Source organism: Podarcis erhardii (genome assembly GCF_964252035.2).
Source record: "Podarcis erhardii genome assembly, chromosome: 7".
Taxonomy (NCBI): domain Eukaryota; kingdom Metazoa; phylum Chordata; class Lepidosauria; order Squamata; family Lacertidae; genus Podarcis; species Podarcis erhardii.
The window spans coordinates 6,676,423-6,687,341 of record NC_138511.1 but is presented as its reverse complement, the minus strand read 5'-3'; positions in this window follow the sequence as shown (position 1 = coordinate 6,687,341).

The window sequence follows — 10,919 nt, the reverse complement described above, 5'->3', positions numbered from 1 at the left end:
TTCGCATAGGGATCTGATCTTTGACCTCAGACCTTCAGAGCAGTATCGATTTCTCCTTCACCTGGGATGTGTCAATATTTATAAGGGGAGGGGAGGGAGGGGGCGCCACCGGAGCAGCTGGCTGGGCAGGTTGTCATCTGGAGCATGATCCCATTTATCTTTCTTTCTTTCTTTCTTTCTTTCTTTCTTTCTTTCTTTTTTGAAGGAAGAACCCAGAGGGTGCTGAGCCAGCAGTGACTCACAGAGGTGTTTCCAAAGGGTAATGATACATAAATAGGGTTTGAGTTTCCTGCTTTTATTTATTTGCAAGTCCTCTGACCAACTTCTCTCTAACCAGATCGGCTCATTGGTGACGTGGAGGCAAAGGTGGCATTCCTGGATTGGCAGTGCCCGCTCTGGAGGGGCGGTGACTGAGGCAGAAAGGCGAAACAGCAGGCAATGGGGCTGTAGGCAAGAGAGGCTGTCGCAGAACGGCAGTGTTCAGGCCAAAAAGTCTGCTGCCAAGGCTGGCCAGTCAGGAAGCCTAGAAGCAGGCTGGCAAGGCTCCCTTGTGGTTTGGCACCAGCCTTTAATATGTGGCAGTAAAGTGTGTATCTGAACATAGAGATTTCTCCCATCTCTCTCCCTCCCTCTCTAATAGCATTTATATCCCATCTTTTCCTCCAAGAAGCTCCAGGTGGCATGCATGGGTCCCCCCCTCCTCATTTAAGCCCCACAACAACCCAGAGGCAGGCTGTGCTTGGCCCAAGCTCAAACCCAGCAAACGTCATGACCAAATGGGGATTGGGACCCCTGTCTGCTGGATCCTGGTCCAGCACTCTAACCACTACACCACTCTGGCCAAGAGCCATGGTCCAGCCCAAATTGGCCTAATCTTTGGTACCAGTATCACATGCTTATTTGCAAAGGTGTCCTTATTGCGTGTTGCTTCACAATGGGACAGTGACTGATATAGTTCCCCCTGCTAAGAAATACAAATATTATCATTGTTACCTGCTACCCCAATCTCAAAGTAAGGAGAAACTCTGGACCTTTTCAGGCACTTACTCAGATTTGGTTTGATTGGAATGGAGGTATAGAATGCAGTCGTACCTTGGAAATCAAATGGAATCTGTTGTGGAAGTCCGTTCGACTTCCAAAATGTTCGGAAACCAGACCGAGGCTTCTGATTGGCTGCAGGAAGCTGTGGAAGCCCCATTGGATGTTCGGCTTCCAAAAATAGTTCGCAAACCAGAACAGTCACTTCTCAGTTTGCAGCGTTCAGGAGCCAAAACGTTCGAGAACTAAGCTGTTTGAAAACCAAGGTATGTCTGTATATGGTTTTATTTGTGCATATATGCAACCTGAGCGTAAGATGGAAGGGCTCACAGCATTGACACCCCAACAGATCTTGCTTCTCCATCAGTCACAGCTTTGGATCCAGCACAGAGCAAGCAGGTCTCTGTTTCTCCATCCTCCAGCCTGCTTCCAGCCCAGCCCACAGCTCTGGCTATTGTTCTCTTCCCTAGCAGTTAGGTGAGGGCTTGGTAGAAAGACCCCCCCCCATTTGTTCTGGTGGCACAGAGCAGCTTATTTGGCTGTGCTAAATTGTGGTGCTTAGCCAGCCAGCCAGCCAAAGCCATTGCCTGGCTCAAGGGATTGCTTTGGCAAGCTTGCTACCATACCTTCTAACCCCACAGGTGCAGGATCCTAAGTATTGGAAGGGACTTGGCGCATCGTGAAGACTGAACCCCACAACTCAAACTATCACCACCATCATTAATAATAATAATTTCTACTATCATTGTAACCTTAGGGCTGGTGGAAGTTGTACTCCAAAACACCTTTGGGGCATTAGATTGGGGAATGAAGGTGCTTGCCTGCTGTTTGAGAGAGCTTTCCCTGGCAGAGCCCTTTGCAAAGACCAGGCCAGCTGGCCACCAGACCAATGCGGATTCTCCAAAGTGAAGTTCTAATTTGGATCTGATGTGAAGTGAGTGGACTCTGGAGCAGTTCAAGCTGAATCAACTTATTATTATTTAATGCACTGAGCAGAAAAGATGGGGCAGGATACGCACATGTTCCTCACTGGTCTGTAATCAACAGCACTCAGTTAACCTGCTCAAGCCTCAGGAGACTTTGGAGGAACTGAGTCAGAGACACTAGTACTCAGCACACTGTGGGAGGCCAAGGGAAATAAATTGCTGGAATGGGACAGGATCCGCCTTCGACTTCCATCACTCCCCATGCCTGCATAAGATCTCTCCCTCTCACCGCACACACCTTTATGATATAGAACCCTGTGGAAGCGCCTGCATTTAAGCAGGGGCAGTGGTGCAAAAGAACACAATGCAAACGTCTCGGGGGGGGGGGGTGTTGTGCCTCTGGAGTCAAAGCTGCCTGCCTCCCCTTCTAACAGGGCAAGACAGAAGCCCCAGTGGGAAGACAGCAAGCGAAGTCTGAGTGCAACAGCAGAACTCTCACCACAGATATTCAGAGGCAAGTTGCCTTTTAATAACACCCAAGCTCATCCTATCTATCCATCTATCATCTATCATCTATCATCTTTTTCTTTCTTTCTTTCTTTCTTTCTTTCTTTCTTTCTTTCTTTCTTTCTTTCTTATCATTCATCTCTCCTTCCTTCCTTCCTTCCTTCCTTCCTTCCTTCCTTCCTTCCTTCCTTCCTTCCTTTGTTTCATTTATGTCCCACCTTTTTCCTCCAAGGAGCTCAAGGTGGTTCTTCCCCACCTCGTTTAATCCACACAACAACCCTGTGAGGTAGTTTAGGCTGAGAGTGAGTGACTGATCTAAGGTCGCCCCTAGTGAGCCCCCCAGGTCCAAGTGGGGATTTGAACCCTGCTCTCTCAGGCCCTAGTCCAACACTCTAACTGCTACACCACACCGGCTCTCTGAAGCAGAGGCGACACACAGTAGTTGTTGCTTTAAAAAGCCAAATGGTGCCTTGCAGGAAGACCTTCTGCCTCAGAAGCTGCTGCCCACAACGTCCATGTTGTTTTTCTTCAGGAAAGTCAGGAGATCTCCTTCAACCACGCTCAGCTCGACAGCTGGCCTGCGCCCAAATGTTCTTCCTTTGCGACCCCGCCCCAAACCTCTAGGGCAAGTCGTACCTTTTTTGCACACTGACATTGGGCAACCCGCCCAGCCTCGGAAACGCCTTGGCTGAACTCCAGGAGATTGCTTCAGCCTCGCAGGCATTGCACCATGTGTGTTTCGGAAGTATGCTTTTGTTGTTGACTCTCTGAGGTGCCTGACTCACGGGTGTTTTGCTCAAGGAACGTTGTGAGCGAGAGGCAGGGCACGAGAGCAGGAGAGGCCCTGAGACACAGGGCAGCCTGGACCTCGGGGCATCTGGGGTCGCAGCAGCAGGGCCTCTATGCTGCTCCCTTCCCCTTCCCTGCCCTGCCTTGCCCACCGCCCCTGCCTCTTGTCCTGACTTGGCCCCCTTCCCCCAGCATGAACTCTCAGCCTTGTGGAAATATTTCCATTTGCCTTCCTTAATTTCAAGGCGAGTTTCTGGCTATAGCACAGAATCTAGAAGGCATGGAGAACGTGGAGAGAGAGAGAAGTTTTCCTCCCATTCTCATGATGCCAAAGAAGCTGAAGGTTGAAGATTCAGGACAGATACAGTCATACCTCGGCTTACAGATGCTTTGGGTTGCTTTTTTTGAGTTATGGACACGCCAAAACCCAGAAGTACTGCAACGGGTTACTTCCAGATTTCAGTGGTCACGCATGCGCAGAAGCACTAAATTGTGCTTTGCGCAGAAGCGCTGAATTGCAACTGCGGGTTGCGAACATGCCTCCCGCAAGGATCACGTTTGCAACCTGAGCGTCCACTGTACAAGAAAGATTTAAAGTAAAGGATGTCTTCAGGCAGTGCATACAGGTAGCTAAACTGTGGAACACCCTCCCACAGGAGGCAGTGATGACCACCAACTGAAGAGGGCTTTAAAAGAGAATTAGAGTACCGTAATTCATGGAGGAGGAGAGGGCTATTGATGGTTCTTAGCCAGGATGGCTTTGGTCTTCCTCCACAGTTGGAGGCATAGGCACCATCTCTGAAGGGCTGAAGCCCCCTCATCCCCCTCAATATGTCGCCCATGATGTCATGTTCCCCAAGGGTGGCTGCTTTGAAGACAGGGTGATGGAATGAATGGGCAGTTAGCCTGATCCATCTTCAGGGCTGTTCTTATGTTCTTAATCTGTGGGCAAATAGATGCCCCTTCCCTTTGGGTGCCACTTCAGGTCATGGGGTTCCAACGGGTTCCTGTTGCTGTTTTCAATTTATCAAATTCCTCCCGAGAGGGCAAACCCAGATGAAATTGGGGGGAGGGATGCGGGCTGCCGTTCTGATGCTGACCCCACTGTGTAGGTTCTGTGGGGGGTGGGGGACACCCATGCCTATGCTTGAACAGCCCCAATCCCTGTGTGGAAGGAGCCTGAGGAATGGTGATTCTGCAGGTGGCTGTTTCCTAACAGTGTAAATGAAATTCCAGAAGCAAAACAGTCTTGCCACTTGAAATTCAGTTCCAACTGAGCACATGGACCAGCAGGACAAAAATGTGTCCAGTGAAGCAGTGCCAGCCTGCGGACCTCTCCAAAGTTGAAGCTTCTGGCTCCTTTTGCACCCAGAAGTTTGTGCTCCCTTGTGGGGGGGGGGGGCACAGCAGCAGCAACTGCAGCCTGTGAGTGGCAGAGCCTTGAAGCTGCTATGCCAGGCTGGCAGGCCCTCTGCTTGCCCAGGCACATCCCTGCACAATATCGCACCCCCCCCCCTCACATTCGCTGCTGGCTCCACCCCTGTTTGTGACAGCTTCTTTCGATATGCCACTGTTGCTCTCTGGATTGGAATTTGGCTAGACGCCCCAAGGCCATTTTTGCCAATAAAGTTTCCGTTTCCAAGAACTGAGTTGGTTTCTGTTTGTTTTCCCGGGGGGGGGGTGCGGAGGCAGCCTGGCTAATTTAAATATTTTTCTGCATCTCAAAGTAAACAGAGCTGTCATGCGGGCAGGCAGCTTACGTGCCAAATTTCACATACCGTTGACTGGCAGGTCACAAGACTGACTGGCACCAGACCCTTGCCACATCGTGTGTGTGTGTGTGTGTGTGTGTGTGTGTGTGTGTGTGTGTTGGAGTTCCTCCTTCCTTGGCATGGAGGACCACTTTCATTTTGAGAGCAAAAGTGAGCAGTTTCTGTTTCCCAGAAGCGTGCCTCTTCTCACAAGGCGACAGCATCTCTGTTGCTTTGTGGTAAAGAAGCCTTTGGTGGCAAGAACAGAAGAAAAACAATGGCCCATCTAGTCCACAGGAGCCCCCCCCCACCCGCCCCCGGTGGTCCAGAGCTGAGGTGTGGGAGGAATTTGGTTCAATTCCCATTTAAAGGTGACCCAACCCACTTTGCGCTTCCCAAAACAACGCACAAATGGAAATATAGCCATCCTTTGAAATCCACACTTCCCTGAATTTTGCGGCACGGTTCTTCAGCAAAGTACCGTAATTTGCACAAAAATGTGCCTACTAGGATAAAATGTTCATAGGGCAAAGGGGAAATGACATAGAAAAAGGTCGTTGCAAAAAAAAAAATGTATTTGATACAAAATTGCATACAAAAATTGTGTGTTGTAAGTGCAGTGTTAAAAATTCACAGTAAAATGCTGTTGATTTTTCAGGAGGACTTTTTGAATAAGTAAATAAATCGCCAGCTGATGTGGAAACATGGAGAAATTAGCTTATGGTTGGGAAAATGAGAAACTGAGAGAAACTGAAATTGACAGAGCAGCAAAATAAACCAGTAAGCAAACTCTGAGCTCCCCCTATGAGGTCCTCAGGTGGGAGCCTGGCCTGATGTCTTGCCATCGCCTCCTTCCCTCCCTTGGCCTTCCTCTGCAAAGGGATTTTGAAACCTCAAGTTGACTCCCTGGCAGAGGAGGAGGAGGAGGATCTGTGCTATGATATGAGATGGTAAACAATTCTGGGATGGAATAACCCAGTCAATACAAATTTGGTCCCTGTTCGTTTGGTATTGGACTCAGTATAGCACAGATGGTTTGGTAGCTTGATATATTACTTATGAAATGGGCAATTGTGTGTACAATATCACATGCAAATATAACATCTAGGAGATTTTTAGAAAGGACGGACTCACCACCTGGCTTTTCATGGGATCCCAGCCTTTTGAAGAGCAGCAGGAGCCCCCGCCCTACAGTGGTGGCAAATACAATGATTGCCTGTTTGCTCCCATAATACCTGCCACCTGAAGTGGATTGCTTCGCCCTGCCTAATAAAAGGGACAGCAGAGGATGTGCTTTGCTGTGTGATGCTGCTGGGTTGCAGGTTAATCTGGGGGCTCCTGAAGTCAGCTTGAGAATATTTTGTATTGTTTTCTGTGCTCATGCTGATATTTTAAATTGTAAACTTAACAAGTTGGGACCAGGTTACCTACAAGATCGCCTTACCCCATATGTGCCCACTTGACTGCTTCAATCGGGGAAACTGGCGGTCTTTACACATGCTCCACATTGATAAAAGAACTTCATCTTTTGTCTATACTTTGGAACTCCCTGCCTATTGACATCAGACAACCACCTTCGCTGTACTCTTTCTGGCCCCTGCTAAAAACATTCCGGTTTAGACAACCCTTCCCAAATGTTCTGAAAGTTGATGCGATTGTTAATCTGTTTTGAGTCTGTTATTTTAACATTTTGAAATTCTTAAGTTATTGTTAATTTTTCTTACTGGTAATTTTATTCTTCTATTATTATTTTTTTGTAAAGCACTTTGAGGTGTCCCCCCCCTTTTTTTTACAATCAAGCAGTGTATACATTTTGTGAAATAAATAAATAAAATAAACTGCCTTGGCTGAAGATGACAGCAAGAAATAAATATGGGAGGCAGTGCGACACAGCGGTTAGTGTGTCAGATCAGAAGCAGAGAAGATGCCTCCTCAACGCATGAAGCTGACTGGGTGATATTGGGTTAATAATCATCTGTATCTCAGTCTATACGGACAAAGGTCCGAATAGTTAAAGCTTTTGTTTTCCCAGTAGCAATGTATGGAAGTGAGAGCTGGACCATAAAGAAGGCTGATCGCCAAAGCATTGATGCTTTTGAATTCTGGTGCTGGAGGAGACTCTTGAGAGTCCCATGGACTGCAAGAAGATCAAACCTCTCCGTTCCGAAGGAAATCAGCCCTGAGTGCTCACTGGAAGGACAGATCCTGAAGCTGAGGCTCCAATACTTTAGCCACCTCATGAGAAGAGAAGACCCCTGGAGAAGACCCTGATGTTGGGAAAGATGGAGGGCACAAGGAGAAGGGGACGACAGAGGACGAGATGGTTGGACAGTGTTCTCGAAGCTACCAGCATGAGGTTGACCAAACTGTGGGAGGCAGTGGAAGACAGGAGTGCCTGGCGTGCTCTGGTCCAGGGGGTCACGAAGAGTCGGACACGACTAAATGACTAAACAACAACAAAAACATCTCAGTCTATCCTACCTTACAGGGCTGTTGTGAGGCTAAATTGAGAGGGGGCCAGAATCATGTCCCTGGGGATATAACTGTAATTAAGAAATAAATAAGAGGGTGACAAGACTGGCTCTTAGCTGCACTTATGGTGGGAATGTTCATTTGTGAAAGGCTTTTTGGAAGGCTGTTTTCACCGGAGTTTCGTAAGTGACTAATCAACAGCTGGCCTCAGCCCTGGCTCTGGGTATATCAGGCAAAATTGCATACACAAATGGGTATATTAGGAGATATTTACACTAAAATGTTACTGAATTTTCATGAGGGTTTTAAATATATGTATATCACAAACTGGTGCAGAAGTGCAAATGAATGAATTTACAACTGGAAAAAAGGCAAACTGACAGATTTGTCCATCCCTAGATACTGTAAATTAAAAGACGCCTGCTTCTTGGAAGAAAAGCAATGACAAACCTAGATAGCATCTTAAAAAGCAGAGACATCACCTTGCCAACAAAGGTCTGTATAGTTAAAGCTATGGTTTTCCCAGTAGTGATGTATGGAAGTGAGAGCTGGTTGAGAAGGCTGATCACTGAAGAATTGATGCTTTTGAATTCTGGTGCTGGAGGAGACTCTTGAGAGTTCCATGGACTGCAAGAAGATCAAACCTCTCCATTCTGAAGGAAATTAGCCCTGAGTGCTCACTGAAAGAACAGATCATGAAGCTGAGGCTCCAAGACTTTGGCTACCTCATGAGAAGAGAAGACTCCCTAGAAAAGACCCTGATGTTGGGAAAAATGGAGGGCACAAGGAGAAGGGGACGACAGAGGACAAGATGGTTGGACAGTGTTCTCAAAGCTACCAGCATGAGGTTGACCAAACTGCGGGAGGCAGTGGAAGACAGGAGTGCCTGGCGTGCTCTGGTCTATGGGGTCACGAAGAGTTGGACACGACTGAACGACTAAATAACAACAAGAAATACTGTATATAAATACTGGCCCCCCCAAATGAAATTGGCCCATGGGCCCACAGCAGAGCAGAGCTGTCCCTGGTGCAAGTCCTGCTGTCTGAGCTCCCTGCACAGCACCATGGGCACATGAGAGCTGGGAAATAAAGGATGTGAGTCTCCTGGTCTCCTGTTCCTCTGAAATGTATCAGCCGAGTTCAAAGAAATGACTAATCAGTAGAGGCAAGGGGCAGAAATGTCATGTTTCAAGGGAATTCCGGATGGGTGAGTCAACAGTTTTGTGGTCTCTGAGCTGTCGGAACTGAGATGGGCTCAGTGTGATTTGTGGGGTGGAGCATCTGCAGAAGGACGTCCATGGGATTCTGCCTCCTGGGGCAGCTGCCTCCGTCTGCCTCACAGACAACCCGGCCCTGCAGAGCATGATCATCATGGCTAGTAGCCATGAGCAGCCCTCTCCTCCATGACTTTATCTAATTCTCTTTTAGAGCTATCCAGGTGGGGGCCATCACTGCCTCCTGTGGGAGGGCGTGCCATAGTTTTGACTATGCTCTGCATGAAGAAAACTTTCTTTTCTCTGCCCTGAAAGCTCTTTTGCCCCATGCACAGATTGGAATGCTGGGGGGGGGGGCATTTCTAGAAAAGTTGCTTGATTTCACATGTATCAGATTTAGGGAAAGAGGCGAAAATTTCCCGAAAGAAAAGCAAAACCGAAAAGCAACGAGCAATATTACGTTTCTGATGGGGGTTGTTTGTTTGGCCGTCCGTTTTGTTGGGCTGGATGTTCAGGTTGTGCTTTGGTTCTGGAAGGCACCCGATATTATGCAAACAGCAAGAACATTTGAATTTGAGGCTGCCTGTTAAAAGTATGCCACACCTCCTCTCTATCTTTGGATTTCATTTTGTTTTTCAGAAAAAGCGAAGAAAGGCTGTCACTCCAAAATTGGGGGGGGGGGGGCAGGATGAAACCACAATGCTGCCTCCAAAGTCCTTATTGGGGGAGGCAGTTCCCCCAGCCCTCCGGTGCTTTTCCTACATTCATCTCTTGTTGTTGTTTAGTCGTTTAGTCGTGTCCAACTCTTCGTGACCCCATGGACCAGAGCACGCCAGGCACTCCTGTCTTCCACTGCCTCCCGCAGTTTGGTCAAACTCATGCTGGTAGCTTCAAGAACACTATCCAACCATCTTGTCCCCTGTCATCCCCTTCTCCTTGTGCCCTCCATCTTTCCCAGCATCAGGGTCTTTTCCAGGGAGTCTTCTCTTCTCCTGAGGTGGCCAAAGTCTTGGAGCCTCAGCTTCACGATCTGTCCTTCCAGTGAGCACTCAGAGCTGATTTCCTTAAGAATGGATAGGTTTGATCTTCTTGCAGTCCATGGGCCTCTCAAGAGTCTCCTCCAGCACCAGAATTCAAAAGCATCAATTCTTCGGCAATCAGCCTTCTTTATGGTCCAGCTCTCACTTCCATACATCGCTACTGGGAAAACCGTAGCATTCATCTCTTCTCTTCCTGAATACAGACCAACAGAGATGCCTTTGCCTCCATTAGATGGTAAAAGAGGGGGACATGGCTGCAAGCAGGGCAACGCCACCCCTTGCCAAGGTCAGCATTGCCCAAGGAGTCCTTGACTGAGGGTGTCGGGGGGGGGGATGCCACCCCCAGCTGTTTCTCTGCTTATCCTCTTTCTTGCCGGTTCAAACCTTCGGTGGCAGGGCTGTTGGCTTGCATGCCTGATGTGAGCATGCCCTGTGGGGTGGGCACATGGCTGTCGCAGAATTTTGAGGAGGCCCGGCCCCCTCCTTGAACATTTTGGGGGACCCTTGGCCCCCATCCCCACCCAGATGGCACCCCTGAACCTCATGCACATGTCTCGTTGCCCCTCCCATAGCTTCAGCAAGTTTGGACCCAAAGCAGCAGGCAGGCATGTCTCCGGGTCTCTGCCAGCTCCACACAGAATTCTGCCTACGTCCTCATTCTTCTTCCCAAAACACCTTTAGATTTCAAAAAGGGCACATATTACTGTGACAACACGCCACCCCACCCCCCACCCCACATCACCTCGGCAACCTCCCAGATATTCTGTCCCTGTCCACTTCTTGCAGCGGGGTGGGGGGGGGGGGGCGGAATAGCTTTTTGCATAGCCAACCGCCTTTAATTGTTTCTCAGTGGCTCTGCACTTACCGTATTTTTTGCACCATAACACTCACTTTTTTCCTCCTAGAAAGTAAGGGGAAATGTCTGTGCGTGTTATGGAGTGAATGCCTACGGATGGCGGGGGGATCATCTGCAATCGTGAGCAGAGGATCCATGGTTCCCCTTCCTTCCCTCCTCCGTGGCTCGCTTTGAAACAGCAAAGCGGGAGAAGAGCCGCTGAGTGGGGAGGAGAGAGGGACAGAGAGCCTGCTTGCTTTAAAGGAGCAAAGCGGGAGAGGAGAGGTGCCACTTTGACGAGTCACCCCAAATTCACCAGCAGATCACATAGCATGTCCATGGCTACA